Below are 15,165 nucleotides of genomic sequence, written 5' to 3' on the forward strand. Positions count from 1 at the left end.
TGTTCTCCAGTTCCCTGAGGTAAAATCCTGACTCCACTTTAGTCAGTGGCAAAAATCCCATACACCAAAGTGAAGCCAGGATTTGTCTCCTGGGATCTGCTGGACTTGGATGCCAGTATCTCAAGGTTTGGCACATTCTCCACAGGCAACTCTGAGGTGAACTTTCCATGGTCTTCTTGTTCAGCCTGGAGGAGACTGAGGGGAGACCTCACACAGTCTGCAGCTTCCTCATGAGGAGAAGCAGAGGAGCAGGCACTGATCTCTTCTCTCTGGTGATCCCAGGGAATGGCCCGAAGCTTTGTTAGGGATTTGGGTTAGATATTAGGAAAAGGTTCTTCACCCAAAGGGTGGTTGGGCACTGGAACAGGCTCCCCAGGGAAGTGGTCACAGCACCAAGCCTGTCTGAGTTCAAGAAGTGTCTGGACAATGCTCTCAGGCACCCAGTGTGATTCTTGGTATGTTCCATGCAAGGCCAGGAATTGGACTCAATGATCCTTGTGGGTCCCTTTCTAACTTAGGGTATTCTATGATTCTTTGATTCTCCCTCCCCCATTCTCCTCAGGGACACTGGGTACAATGTCCAAGTCCATAAAAAGGGATTTCTTATCCTACACAGTGCTCCAGCTCCCCGATTCTGTCTTTAAAGGGCTGTTTGAAATGGGAACCACTTTCTGCTCCTGCAAAGGAGCGAGAGTATCCTGCTGACAGATGAGGAAGGCCTTTTGGGACCCTAGGATCCCCAGTTTTAAACTTAGTGCCTTAGCTTGTCCTCTCTTTTTTTTCCTGTGCCCAATTACTAAGACATTTCATTTACTTGGACCTTCCCAAACCAGCTTGGAAAAAAAAACTGTATCTTTGGAGGAGTAAGCAGTTTTGACTGAAAAAGTGGCAAATTGGCAGGGAGGTTCCCTCAGCCACCTCTCACTCATTTTTGACGGGGTTTCAAGCTGGCAGCAATCCTTTTTCATATTAGGTCAAAATTCCAATTGAAGATTTAAAAAAAAAAAGTTGAAAGGGTGCCTGTGTACTAACATTCATGACAGAAAGGTCCTGAAACAAAGAAGCACCTCTGAAAGGGCTGTGTTTTCAAACCCACTCACATACATAACATTTTAAGAGCTGTCACCATCAGAGCACGTTTTATGGCCAGTTCCTGAAGGAAGTGGTTGTAAAGATGTGGCACGAAGAGCAGCAAATCCAGGTGCTGAGCAGAGAGCTTTTGAACTTAGAGCAAATGCGTGATGCTTTTTTCTAACCAGAACAACTGCTGTTTGTGACCAGCTGAACTTTGAGCTACAAGAAAATGTCTTTGGGGTTCATCAGGCTGATATCCTGTCTCTAACCACAGCCTGTACCAGATACTTCAAAGGGAGAGAATACAAGAAACTCTGTATTGGAATCATCTGCTAGCAGAGGAGATTTCTTCCCAACATCAGACAATTTGTCATTGATTTATCTCCTCAAGCAGGAAAGTTTATGTGCCTCTTAAAAAAAAAAATCCAATTGAGCATAACAGTGATGAAAGTTTATTCATTAAACCTAACAAATTTTTATTTGAAATGTATTTGATTCCTCTAAAATACCATAACAATCCTTCTACCATTTTCTCTGGTGGTTTTTCTAGTGCTAAAGTGATAGTTTGAGGGGGTTTTCCAGCCATTTTTTTATACAGATAGCCCTGCAGATGTGACAGTGTTCAGGAGCTGTGGCCCTATAGCAGCCACTTTGCAAATGCCAATGTCTCCTCCTCCAAATCTCTCTCCTGGCAAGAGTTTTGAATACCCTTTTATGAATCCTTTAACCATAATTTTCTTATTGTTGGGATGATGTTGTGTCCTTGTTGTTGCACAGTTTCTCTGGTGCCTCCTGTGTATCAAAAGACCCAAAACAGATTGAAGGTATGAGACGGGTAGTGAAAAGACAGCAAACCTATTGGTTTGTTTATCTGTCAGATTGCTGACACTGAGCTGGATTTACAATACTTGTTTTCTGGAACTCAGATACTTTCCAAAGCATCCGTGCTCTAGCTGTGAATGTAAACTAGGATGAAGTGTCTGAGAGGAAGGTGTAAAGTTGGTATTCAGGCTTGTGGGTACAATGGGCTTTGCTCTGAGAGGTGTTGAATGTCTTAGTTTTTTCCTGAAACCCATAAGCTTGGTAGATGTAAAACATTGGCCCCACTGAGGTCAATGGCACACTTCCCGCTGGCTTCAGTAAAGTATAATCAACTCCAAAATACAGAGTTAGGACACTAATTAGTGGCAGCTATTTTTCTAAGAGCCTGAGCTAATACACAGAACAATACCAGAATGCCTCTGTGTGTTTCATTTCTTTGTGCAAAGGTCTTCTATGCATTTTCCCATACCCTATAATGAAATACAGGAAAATTCTTCAGCCTAAGTTGCCATCACAGTCAATTTAAGAGTCATTTATTCAGTCTTAGTCACAAGCAACACAAGTGAAAGACCTGCTTTGTTTAAAACAAGGCCTGGCCAGGTGAGCAGTTCAGCCAAATCGTAGAAACTTTGGGGTTCTGATGCAGAAACTCACTGGTTGATGTTTGGATCCTAATTTGAGACTTCTAATGTGATTGTTTTTAATTGCTTCAACATGAACTACAGATGAGCAGCATCTCTGGAAATCAGGCCACAGATCACTGAAAATAGCAGGTATGGGGTTTTCTAAGATGTGGATCCTAAGGCTCTGCGCCTCATTGAATTTAATCACAGCTTGGAATAAAAAGACAAATTCATCTTTGGCTTGGTTTCTGACAGACTTGTATTTGCACCATTAATCTTCTGCGTATAATAGTCTTCTCCAGTAATGGTTCTTGAGCCACATGTCCAGGGAAAACCAAACTGAGGCCTCAAAGACATTAATTTCCTACAGGCCTCATAAAAATAGGCAGCTGGGTAAAACAGAGAGCTATTAATGCTCTTGCTGAGCTCATCCCTGATTAAACACTGAGAAAAGTGTGGGAAAAACCTTGTGATGAATGCCTTACCTGTGAATAAACTCAGCTGGCAGTCATGCCCTGCTGGACACTGAACAGCCACCCCACCAGAGCAGCTTTGCTTTCACACCATACCTCTCACTTAAACAGCCAGTCATGCTCAGACACATCCTCTGGAAACCAAGCCCTGTTTATTTCATCGCTTGTGGAATACTTGTTTTAACATATACCAGTGATATCTAGGAGGGAAGTGACATGTTTTCCCAATCAGGGCAAAGAAATGTGTTAAGTAATGCCCCGGTGTTTTTCAGTCTGACTTTAGCTGCTAAAGGGTCTGCTTCACAATTTGTTAGTTCAGCTGAGAGTGTTGGCTGCATCTTTGAAGGGCTGTAGGTGGATGGTTTTCTTTTTTGTTGTTGTCAGATTGAAGTCTGCTTTCACCTTTTTTTAAATCACTTTCTTGTGCATCAGTATAAGCATCTTTCCATCTATGAAATTAAATTATTGTAACTGGAAAGTCAGTGATACCAAGAGATTTCTGTGGGCTTCTACCTGCATGATGAGAGAGATTCCTGGGCTCCAAAAGGCTTAAAATGTCTGTGTCTTGCTGATAATAACAACCCAAAAGGGAATAGTCCAGGTGACTGTATGTAGGCCAGACTTAATCAATTAACACAGAGATAATGACATACCAGCTTGTGGAGCCTCCTAAATATAATCACTTGTGAGGAACCCCACCAGCTACAGGAGGTTATGATGGCTTTGCAAGTTAAATAGCAAAGATGTGCCAACATTCAGATCTGGGATTTCCAGAAAGCCACACTGAGATAGAGAACAACAGCGATTTCTGAAGAGATCTTTCCATGCATCTTTCCATGCTAATATCTCTACAAAAACCACAGCTCAGGGGGCACTAAGACCAGAAATTTACTTACACTGCCATCCTTTATGGCTGGTGGGTGCAAACTGATACCTGTTGGAGTTGTTCAGCCAATGGCACTGTTCCCACATCCATCTTTGCAGAGCGTAAGGAAACGTTGCGCACTTTGAAAGTTTCAGAACTATGTGCCTCCGTATTGTTCGAGCTCATGTGAGCTGAAGTTTGCATAACAGCTCTTAAAAAAGTGGGCCTCAAAATGTCAAAGGGAGCCCCCTTTCATGTAAAAGATGAAAGCCACATTGTCTTGGCTGGATTCCAGCATCTATCCTTGTGTGTTCGAGTGGATGATGGAGGATTTCTGGTGGTGGCTCCTGAACCGGGTGCCCTTTTACAGCCAATAAAGCTAAGTCGATTTGCCTTGATTTTGCTGTGGGCTAAACTGTGTACAAAGGGGTTACAGTAAACTCCTAATTGGTGGCTGCTTGAGTGTGTGTGTGTGAGCCCTTAGTTCACCCATCTGTACAATGAGGGCAAAAGAGGGGTCTCTTCCTTTTTGACCCTTTAGTCTAGTCTGGTTTGACTGTAAGTTCTTCCAGGCAGAGATTGTTACCACATGGTTGCACATGGTCCGCTGGGATGGGGACCCTGGTTCCAGTGGTAAATAGCAGCCTTCAACAGTTATTCTCATGTGAATAAAATACGACCGGCAGAGCGATCTGAGTCGTCTATCAAATAACCCACAGCTCCACCCGCGTGCAGCTCCTCCATATGAGTCCTGAGGTTAATTAAAAGAATCTAAAGAATGACGGGGTTAGGGCGATTTTGGTTGAGCGCTGAAGATTGATGTAACCTCACAAGCTCCCCGTGCTGTTCCTCCAGGCTTAGGGTTTTGCATCGCCGCTGGCTAGTCCCCAAAAGGCCAGGACTAGGGTTTCTGGCTGCCCTGTGGAGGCTATGCCAAACTACAGGTTTAAATATTCATTGCATTCTTCGCATGCCAAATCATCTAAGTTGGAAAGCAGGAGTCTAAGGTTTTGCAAAGCTGCTCTCACACAGAAAGACCATTAAAAATTCATTGTGACAGGATAAAAACAACAACATTGCCAAAAGTAGGGAACTTTCTGTTAACTTGGCTAATTCTGTGTGGAGCTAAGTTAGAGCTAACCCACATTAATCCACTTAAGGGTGGAAGGGTGAGCCTGATCCAGTAAAAGCAATAAATCCTCTTTAGAGCTGACCAGACTCCAGTTGCACTATAGGAGAACCAGGCTGAATGGCAAACAGTTGGCAGGAGGTAACTGGATGGGGCCTGAATTTCCAATGCACCAGGTAATTTAACCCACAGTATCCCTTTTCCCCTATATGCGCAAACCAGTTGTGGGTAGGACCACATCCCAAAGTTCTTGGCACCAGAGGTGGAATGATAGACTGGGGGATGGGGAAACTCCCTGCCAATACAGAACTGGAAAGGTTGAAGCAGCTCTCTGTCATCACAGGGAGTGGGTACCTGAAGTGCCTGTGTTGGCAGAGTTATTATCCCAGGCAGCTCAAGCAAAAAGGGTGGGATGCAGAGAAGTGAGATGGACAGACAAGTGCCTGACCCAAAGCAGCCTCCAGATGTTAGCAGAGAAGGGCCAGCTGCTGCTGCTTGCTGTGGGTGAGGGACTAACTGGGTTGCTGTTAAACTCCACAGAATTACATCTGAAGCTGAACTGGCTCGGGAGCAAGTGGACCAGGAAGTGGCTGTTACTGTCAGAGAGCAATTTTCTCAAGGCTGACCCAAGACATGGAACTAAATCCAGACTGGGTGAATAGCTCTGTTTCCTTATTCCTCTGAGAAACTGGGCCTGAATTTAAAAGGCTGTTTAACACTTTGAAGCCACCCACAGTTCTGTCTTTGCCTCCCACGCAAGCTCCAAGGAACTGACTCATTCCCACCGTATTTTCAGCTGCGCGTAGATCCTGCTCCGAGCCCGGGAAGTTCCCCGCTCAGCCAAGCAAATCAAGCGCACATTGTGACTCGAGTTAGCTGAGCTTGAAAGGGCTCTGCGACACCGACTAACAGCCGACAGTATCTGAAGACATCTGGCCTGCCTTTTACAGTGGAGTAGGAGCCATATTCTTTAGCTGGCTGTATAATTTATGCCTTATCTGCTGTTCTCTATTCATTACACTTCCTTATGTTAAATAGCTGTGAAAATAAGTGACACTGTCATCTGCTGTTGAATGAAAAGAGGTCTGCTCACAAGCAGGCATTCACCCCTCCTCTCCCCTTCTGCGTGGCAAACTCATGTTGCTTCTCTCCCCATGGGGACACTGCTTTGGTTTTTGCAGAGCTTTGTAGGGTGTGAATGGTATGTGCAGCTCTAGGTGGTTTGTAACTCAGGAAAGCTTTTCTGCAAGGGGAGACCTCTGTCTCCTGCCAATCTGGTGAGCTCAAGTGCTCTTTCCAGTCTGGACTAAAGTCCCGACATCCCTGGATATCTGGCTCACTGGTTCTTTCACTGCTGAGGAGGAGAACTCACTTCTTGCTGACATCATGCTGTCCTCCCGCTATGCCGGATCCACTGTGAGTCTTTAAAGCTTCTTGCTATGCCTGAACAATTACACCCACGTTTTGACTGGGAAACAGAGACAAATGAAGGCAGTTAGAAGGAGGACGTGGGAGCCTTGCCTTCTTTCTGTTTTCCTGTTCTTCACACTGGACTCATTGCTGCTGTCTTTCCCCCTGCCTGGTAGCAAATTTCCTGCAAATGTATTCGGATCACCGCTCTGTGCCTTCTTCTTGCTTCTCTGCAGAAATACCCCTGGTCTGTTTTGGCTCTGGACCACTTGTGCATGCCATTACACCACAGCACAGTCTTTACAGATAAACATTTGCAGGTTTGTGAGCAATAATCCTACTCAATACCTCATTACAGAAGAGAGGGGGAGTAAACGTCCTCTGCAGTACAAAGGAATTGTCAACAAACTCAGAGAAGAAGGGGAGAAATATCCAAAGGCATGCTCCATTTTTGGCTTGTTGCATTTGGTTTCTTTCATGCAACTCACTGAATGTTTGCCCCCCTCTGCAAAAATCCAGGGCAAAGGCCTGGCTCTTGTCTGCACTATTAGCTAATGAAGTCAGGAATTTACCTCTGTCACCACCTGGGAATTGAATAATATAAAACCCAGCTCCTCCATCCTACTGGCACTGGGCTGAGTTCCATCAGCTTCTGAGGAGCTTTTTGGAGTGCAGAGTCCTGACCTGCTCACAGTGGCTAGTATGAGCTGAGACATGAATAAACAATAAAGGAGATAAAGGAGAGGCTGGGTTGAAAGCAACAGCTGTTTCCTATGGACTCCTGAATAAACTCCGGCTCCTCTTGCTGATGGGTTGGGCTTTTGTCATTGTGCAAAGGAATGAGCTGCTCTGGGAACTGCATTCTGATATGAGGGCAGAGTGGTGTTTGTTTATCACTAAACATAAAGGGTCAGCTCAAAAAGTTTTGGGAAGAAAAAAAGTGTCTATTTTAAAATGTGCTTATTTCAGGTAGTTCCCAAACTTTCAGCTGTGTTATCTCACTTCAGCTGCTCTAGGAGCAGAATTACACCCAGACTTGCATGTGCAGTTCATAAATGGCAAAGAGCAAAGTCCTTGGCCCGAGATAGCCTTTTGCTGACTCCAGATGTGCTCCTCTGCCACAAAACACTTTGGAGGCCCAATGCTGTGTTACATGAGCCACTCAGTGGCTTTAACACTGATTTCAACAGAAGGAGCGATCTCTTCTCTGTGTAACTAAGCAAAAGGTTTGTCTTGAGCCTGTTGCTATAATGAATTCCTAAAGCTGGGCTTGTGGGAATGACTCCATCAGTAAAGCACGAGCCTCTGCTCTGCTCTACCCCCAGGAGTTCACATGAAGTTTTGGAGCTTTAGGCATTTAGTCCTGATTTCCACTAGTGGAGCAGAGAGATGAGCTTGGCCAGGAGAGGTGGATTTTCCTCGTACTTCTCTTGTGTAAGCTCATTCCATTTGTGTGGAACTCAAGCATTTTTCTTTTATAAAGAGGCAGAGGTTTTGGTTATCTCAACAGTACAGCAAGAGGAAACTCTAGTATCATGATCCAGGAAATAGATAAATGCAATATATCTTAATGCAACAATGTCCTTTTCAGTTTACTACTACCAAGTTGTGGAGGACTGAAAGTCCTTTACAGAGTCTATTCACACAGGCAATCTCTTAGTTTGCTGAGGGCCTGGTCACTTTTGTTTATATTTGTAGAACCCAAAACAACTTATTCCAGATTAGCCAGTCCCTATCCTCTCTCTCTGTCTCCCAGCTGCAGAAGGGTGGCTGCAAACTGCCATTGGCATTGTCACTGCAGAGACCTTCCCCACAAAAATAAAGATTTTGTAAGGAGCCAGAGTTTGAAGCAGCACCATGTTTGATTTTCCCTCTTTTTTTCTTTTTTTTTTTTCCCTTTTTCTTTTTTTTTTTTTAAGCAGTGTATATAACTTATTTTAATACATGGATTAGCAGAACCTGGAGGGGGTCCCCTGGTGTATCTCCATTTTCAATATGAGACACTTGGCTCCAGCTGCAGTGGGAACTGAGGGCAGCTGGGTCTAGTGGGCTGTGCTATGGGCCAGGGCAGCCCCAATGACTTTGCAATGGGTCTGTGGCTTTTTGGGGGGCCTGCACCAAACTGGGCAGTTGGTAAACCAGCCACCTCAGGAGAACAGAGCATGCCAGCCTCATCTCCTCCGTGAACACTGAAGTGGAGTAGTGGTTGCATCTGCTACGTCCAGGTTGTCTGTATGTTCTTTTATTTTACAGGGGGAGGGTGAGTAAAATCCCTGGAAAAGTAAAATCTAAAGGTAATCAAGTCTTAAAAATTCTATTTGTATATTTGAAAATAATTTGTATAATACCTTGCCTCAGAGCAAACCTAAATATACAGAAATACAAAACTGCTAAATTTCTTATGCTGTTTTGGAAGATGGTGTGTTTGTTTTAAAGTTAGAACTCAAGTCAGTCCCTTCAACATTTCCTTTTTGATTTCTCTTTTCTATTTTTCACCAAGTCTTGCCCATCTCAACCGCTTTCCTGAGGCTCTTTTTTGTTTATCCTACACAATTTCCTTCCTTCCTTCAAGTCCAGATCCCCTTGCTCCCCTGGGACTTCCTATGATAGCTAGGCACTAATCGTGTACTTCTGCCCCAGAAGCACAGATAGAGGCTTCCTCCCCCTGCTTCCAGTCAAAGGAGGATGCAAGGCATAATGGTAATCTTAAACAACACTGCTATTCATTGCTTGGGAGATCTGGGAAATATCCTTGAATTCAGCTTGCTAAATTAGCTGCTTCTTGAGTAACCCACAGCTGCTGCGTATCTGTCCCATTACATTTTACAAAAATGCAGCAGTTCTCATTACATATGATATTCTCTCAACATATGGACCTTCCACTAGTTTATGTCTCAGTGTAGCTCTGTTGCCATGAATGTACACACAGAAACATTTTCTTTTGTTCTTAAAAAAAAAAAAAAAATCAAAACCCCAAAGCCAACAGTTCTTGAAAATAGATTAAAGACAGGCATTTGCAATTACTCAGATGGAGCAAAGATGTTGGAGTGCCTCAGAATACAGCCTCTGTCAGGAGCCAATACTTAGATTAAAATGTTGCTTCTGGCAGTAAAAGTGTAACTACTAGTGGTTTTAAAGCTTTGTCCTGCCTGTTGTGCACGTGAATATCTCTCTTGAAGTTGGCAGGCAACTTGTGCTTGCAGATATTGAAAGTCAGATGGACCATCCATGCAAGGTGATGCTAAACTGTCTACATGAGGCAATGACATGGGTTTTGGACTTGGTCTTGTGTGTTTGTTCCTTCACAGTGATTCACAGAGAAACTTGGTTTGAAAGAAAATGCGTTCCTGGTGTTAGTGGATTTACACTCTGTATCCTTTAATAGCTTCTCCACATGAGCAGGGAACTTGAGCAAACCTTGGGGAGGAAGGTTTCTATGTCTCCTCCCTCTTGTGCACTTTTCTAGGCTTTGCCCCTCAAAATGGAGCTGTGTCCTTGAGGAAAACCCAGAGTTCCATCTTTACTGTGCTCCCTGTGACATAGCTGGTTCCAACAGGGAGTAATCACTGATGCATCAAGCACTTTAACTAAAAATGGAATGGTGGAACAAGTGAAAATTTTCCTTGGACCCCTCGAGCCCTGTTCAACACCTCTGTTCAATCCCATCCAGGCCTGATTTCATTGATTTCAAAAGGAGTCTGGCCAGGGATGAGCATCCACTTGCACTCCAAACCTTGTGAAAAGTGCCACAAGTTTGCACATTGACTGTTGGCACCTCACACAAAACAAGGGGTGACAGACCATGTCCTCTGTAGTGCATCCTTGGGCTCTGCTTGAATGCATGGTCACCTGCAAACGTGGCCTTGATTGTGTAACTAGGGTTGGTAAGCCAGTGGTAACCCTCTCATTGCCATCTCTCCCTCCTTTCCTGGTCATCTCTATTGTCCTTCTTCCCCCTCTTTGCTTCTTTCCCATTCTGTTTGGTTTTCCTTGCTTGAGTTGTATTTTCCTTGTTCTGTTTCTGTCTTACCATGAGCGGATGCAAGTTTGGGGCACTAGATACCCATCATTCTTTGGGATGTTGCCTTGCATCTTAATCCCGTCTGCTTCAGGGATGTGATTTTGGGGCTTCCAATTAACCACGCTCAAAATTAAAATTATGTCATTCTGGTTTACACCTCTTTGCTCCTTTTATAACTAAACATGTCCCCTCAAATATATCCACCCAAGTACAGGTATAGCTTGAGTTACTTCTGTATCTGAGCCTTCTGCAATGCCCGTTTATATCCAGTACCTGCTTAGTACTCTGGTGCTACAGGAGGGGAGGATCATTTCTCTCCTGCAGGAGTTACAGAGCAGTTGGAGGTTTGAATCTATGCAAGGATAGCCTGGGGGAGCTGCCAGTTCTAGGGGCCGTCAGGTACCTTTTTCATTCTGGTGCATGAGGGACGGTGTGCAATCGATCCCTGGGAGTTGCTCAGCTGTGGGCAAGGAGCTGCCAAACCCTGGCAAATTGGAGAGGCTGAGGACACTGCTGTGGGCCCTCAAAGCCAGCCAGGTGCTTTATCCTGTATTAGAAGGAGATGTCTCCTCCTCACCAGGATGCACAGGCAGGAACTGTCTGCAAGAGAGGCCCTTCTCACGAAACAGAGGAAGAGGGTTTGGGTTTCCTTTCGGTGGCCTCTAAATCATTTGTCCAGAGCGCAGAGTTGTCTCTTCCTGGAGGTATTTAGGCTCATTCCTTTAGAAGTCATCTATGATTGTGTTAGTATTTGTGCATAAATGAATATTAATGGTAAATGTGGTCTGACTACTGGCCCCATTTCCTCCCGCAGCTGTTTTTGTGAGAGACTTGATCCAAAAACATCTTGCGCACACATCTTCCAGCCTGGCTCCGCAGGCGAGCTTGATAGAGAACGCTTTGCTGGTAGGGCCTGTTGTGGTTTAGGCATGGACACAGCACATAGCTGCTCAGTGCTGTCAGGGTCTCAACAGATCTGCACTCGCCTCGCAGCAGACTTTTAGGTACCGAGGGAACTTGTGTTTTAACTGGAAAAAAGCTTATGTGCCAAAGGCCTCCCGTTATAGGGGAGGTTGCAGCTGAGCAGAGCTTTGGAGGGGCTTAACGCTGGAGTTGGCTGCTGCAGCTGGCAAGGAAAGCCCACCCACAGCTTAGGTGGGACCAGCACCTGAAATCAAGTATCGAAACACCTGCATTATAGCACTTTTATTTGATTTGGGTATGATTCTGTGCAGTTCTGCCTTTTTTTTTCCCCCCCCTGTGGATATTGCTGGGACTGAGCCTGGGATTCCTGCAGCAAAAGATGGTCCCAGAGACAGCAGATTCTGAGACCGAATACTCCAAATGCCCTAATTTTTAATCATTAAATGTGCGTATCCTTACAGATTTAGATTTATTTGAGTAGGGAAAGGGATTTGCTGTATGACTCACTTGTCCGAAGTATTGCTGCTCATTTCTTGATGCAAAACCCTCCCAAGTGCTTGCAAATGATCTGCAACGGATGTGTGTGCTCGGAAACTCTTGAGCAAGTGATTTTGGCCTCGAACACTTGAAAAGGTTGTTTGCAGATGATGCACATGCTGACCACTTCTGTTAAGAAGGGGCCTAATTCAGAGTGTAACAGTGGGCAGCAAAAAGGTTCCCGTTGCCTGAAATTAGTCACGAATAACTTGCCTGGCTCTTGGTTTCGATCACATGATCCAACTACAACTTAATCCCATCAATATGAAATAAATGTGCCCACCTTTGGGGTTTTTTTCTTGACGTGGAAAGCTGCTCACAGCCTCATGCCCAGCAATGTTTTGTGTTCCTGTTACAAAAGAGGAAGGGGGAAGGCTGGTTGGGGAAACACGCAGCTTGAAAACCTTTCTTTCGGCCCAAAGTGGGAGCGGAGCAGCCCATGGAGATACTGTCACGGATCCAAGCAGGCTGGGGTTAAACGGTTTCCTCAGCTTTTCTTCCTAAATCAATTTGAATATTCTTGGCAGGCTCTCTTACTATGCATGGTGGGCAGCTGTGATTCAAGCAGGGAATTTTTTTTCCCCTTTCTACTGTCCCAGTCTTCCTGTCTTGTGCAGATGTGATCCTTTCCCTCTGTCTGCCTAACAGCTAATTATTTTACCAGATGAGCCAACAGTCTGAAGAAAACAGACCATGCATATTCCTGAAAGCAACAACTGTGTTACAATGTCAGGGGGGATGGGTAATTAAAAAAATAAGGAGTCACTTCCTTCTGACCCACTCCACTCCTTAGGAAAACCTCCAGAAATAGCAAGCATTCTGACTTACAAGGGACCAACCTACCTCCCAAGTTAGTACCCCCCACCTTTAACAGCAGAAACTTGCACTGTGCTTTTTGGGAAAGCAGAGAAAAAGCCAGCTTGGATACAGAAGACATCCAGCTAACAGCTCTGCAATCAATGACAACCCGAAACTGTACACACCCCAGTAACTGCAAGAATGTGGACAAGAGCACATCAGCTGCTCCCCAGAAACTGCCTGGGTGTCTCTGCACTCACTTGAAATTTCATTCCTAATCCCAATTAAGCTTTTTCTGATTAAAATCATTAGTCCCTGGCTCTGAAAGGGGCAGAAATCCTGCTTCTCTTTTTTGGTGGTTATGTTTGAGGGGGCTTTTCTGGCAGGGTAGATATCTGGGCTTTGTAGCTCCCTCCAAAGCCAGCAGCTCTAAATCATGGTCTGCCACAGTGTCCCAGGTGTGAGCTGTGAGCTACCAGAGAGCACCATAACCGTGCCAGGTGTGTTTTATAGCCTACAGACTGTGTTTTGAGAATGCCTACAGTATTGGGTTACACAGGCAGGACAGGCAGAGGAACGCTTCACTCCCAAATCCCACAGAAGCTCAGCACCTGTTGCTTGCTGGAGCACCGCTGTAACAGAAGTTGAAGTGTGTGGTCCTGCTGAGCCACGCTTTGCTGCCTGCCTTCATCTCTCAACAGCACCCCAAGAACAGCAGGTCAGGGGTGTTTGCTCTGAAAAGGCTGGCAAATCACTTGTGCTTGGGAGACCCTGGTTTAAGCAGTGAGGGCTTGGCGTTTTTACCAGGGCAGTGATAACATATGAACGCTGAGAGGCAGGAATGAGGACTCCAAAGGAAGACATGTGGCTCGAGATGAGGTGGAAGCTGTCTGGTACTTTTTGCAGAGTTAAATTAGAGCCTAAGGTGCTGATCATTGGTGGACTCAGCACACAGGATAAGGGGTTTTACAGAGGTGTACTACTGCTGCAACAAAAGCTGCAGGGTCTTGAATCACACATTAAAAAACCACAGCTGCTTTTTTTTTGACAGGCAGCTCTTTTCCTAGGTGGAAACTGCTTGTCTCAACATGGGGTAAAACCAAGGCCTGTCCTCAGCACACTGCATCCACACCAAGGGACCAGATACTTTATCTTTAAAACTCTGCACAAGCAAGTGTAAAATGTGACCCATGTGGCTCTGAAGGCCAGCATGGGCTGCCTTTCTGGATAACCTGGGCCAGTGAATCCTCCTTCATTTTAAGTTGGAGCACAAAAGTTGAGTTGCTTTTGAGTAGGCAGACGACTCACCTTAAAGCAAACCCCCTGCCTCGGTCCTTGCAGCAGGATGGGGAGAGCTTTATCCATCCTGGACTTTCTCACTGACCTTTCAAGGAACACGTGACTTTGCTGACAGTACTGGAAAAAGAGCCGAAAGAATGAGTTTTCCTCACCTCTTTGTTGCCATTTTAAGAGCGGATAACCATCTAATTTGTTTTCACCCTCTAGGGCTGTAAGTTCTTGAATAATTAGATAATGAGCAATTATCATTACAGCACTTAGTTCTCACGTGGCACTACGTGGATTCCAGCACTGACCACGTGTCAAAGTCTGGTGTTCCAGGTTATTACCCAGTAACACCATGAGAAGCACTAACACCCTCTTTACAAGAAGACTTTTTGAGGGGACAAATCTACCAGTATTACAGTTGCTAATGTCAATCCCACCTGCTCTTACTGGACTTGCCCCACAGCAGTTGGAAGTAGTGCTGATACCCACTACAGCAGGAAACCCCTAAAATATTCCAAGGAGATTATGTGGTTGGGCGCTTCCCGAAATACTGCCTTTCATGTCCTTAATGCCACCCTTGCTTTTCCTGCTTTGGCAGGGAAGGCCAAAATCAGGGTTACACGGAGTGGTTTAGAACAGAAAGTTGTTGGATGACACAAAGGTTTCAATTTGTAGCCCCCAGAAGCGCCGCTGCGCTAAGAAAAGCGCCTGATGAGAGTCAGGACTTACAGGATCTACTGATGTTGAGGTCAACAACTGGCAATTAATTCATTCGTTAAAATACCTGGAGAGATTTTAGATGGGCACATGGTGAGAACACGCCGGCAAGAGGAGGATCTTGAAACCACTTGAGCTTTAGGGCAAACAAAAACCAGATGGGAGATGGGTGCAGAGATGAAAAGGTGTGTAGGCAAGGGGCCCATATCTGTCATTATTCCTGCAGCTACAATTTAATTACTAGTCCTAGGCTTTGGGGAACAGTGATTTTTTTTTTTTAATAATAATAAAAAAGGACGTATAGGAAGGAACATGAGTTCTGTGGCTGAAGGATGCCCCTTATTATCACCCCAAGCCTCTGCTAAAACCCTTAATATGCCTTATTCGTGACCTAGAATAGAAACTGCTTCCCTGATCTTCGATGTTAATGAATTGCTTTCAAAGGGAAAAAAATAAATTAAAAAAAACAATTGAGAAACAAAGTC

Source organism: Manacus vitellinus, unplaced genomic scaffold (assembly GCF_001715985.3).
Source record: "Manacus vitellinus isolate BGI_N305 unplaced genomic scaffold, ASM171598v3 scaffold_70_pilon, whole genome shotgun sequence".
In the NCBI taxonomy this organism is placed as follows: Eukaryota; Metazoa; Chordata; class Aves; order Passeriformes; family Pipridae; genus Manacus; species Manacus vitellinus.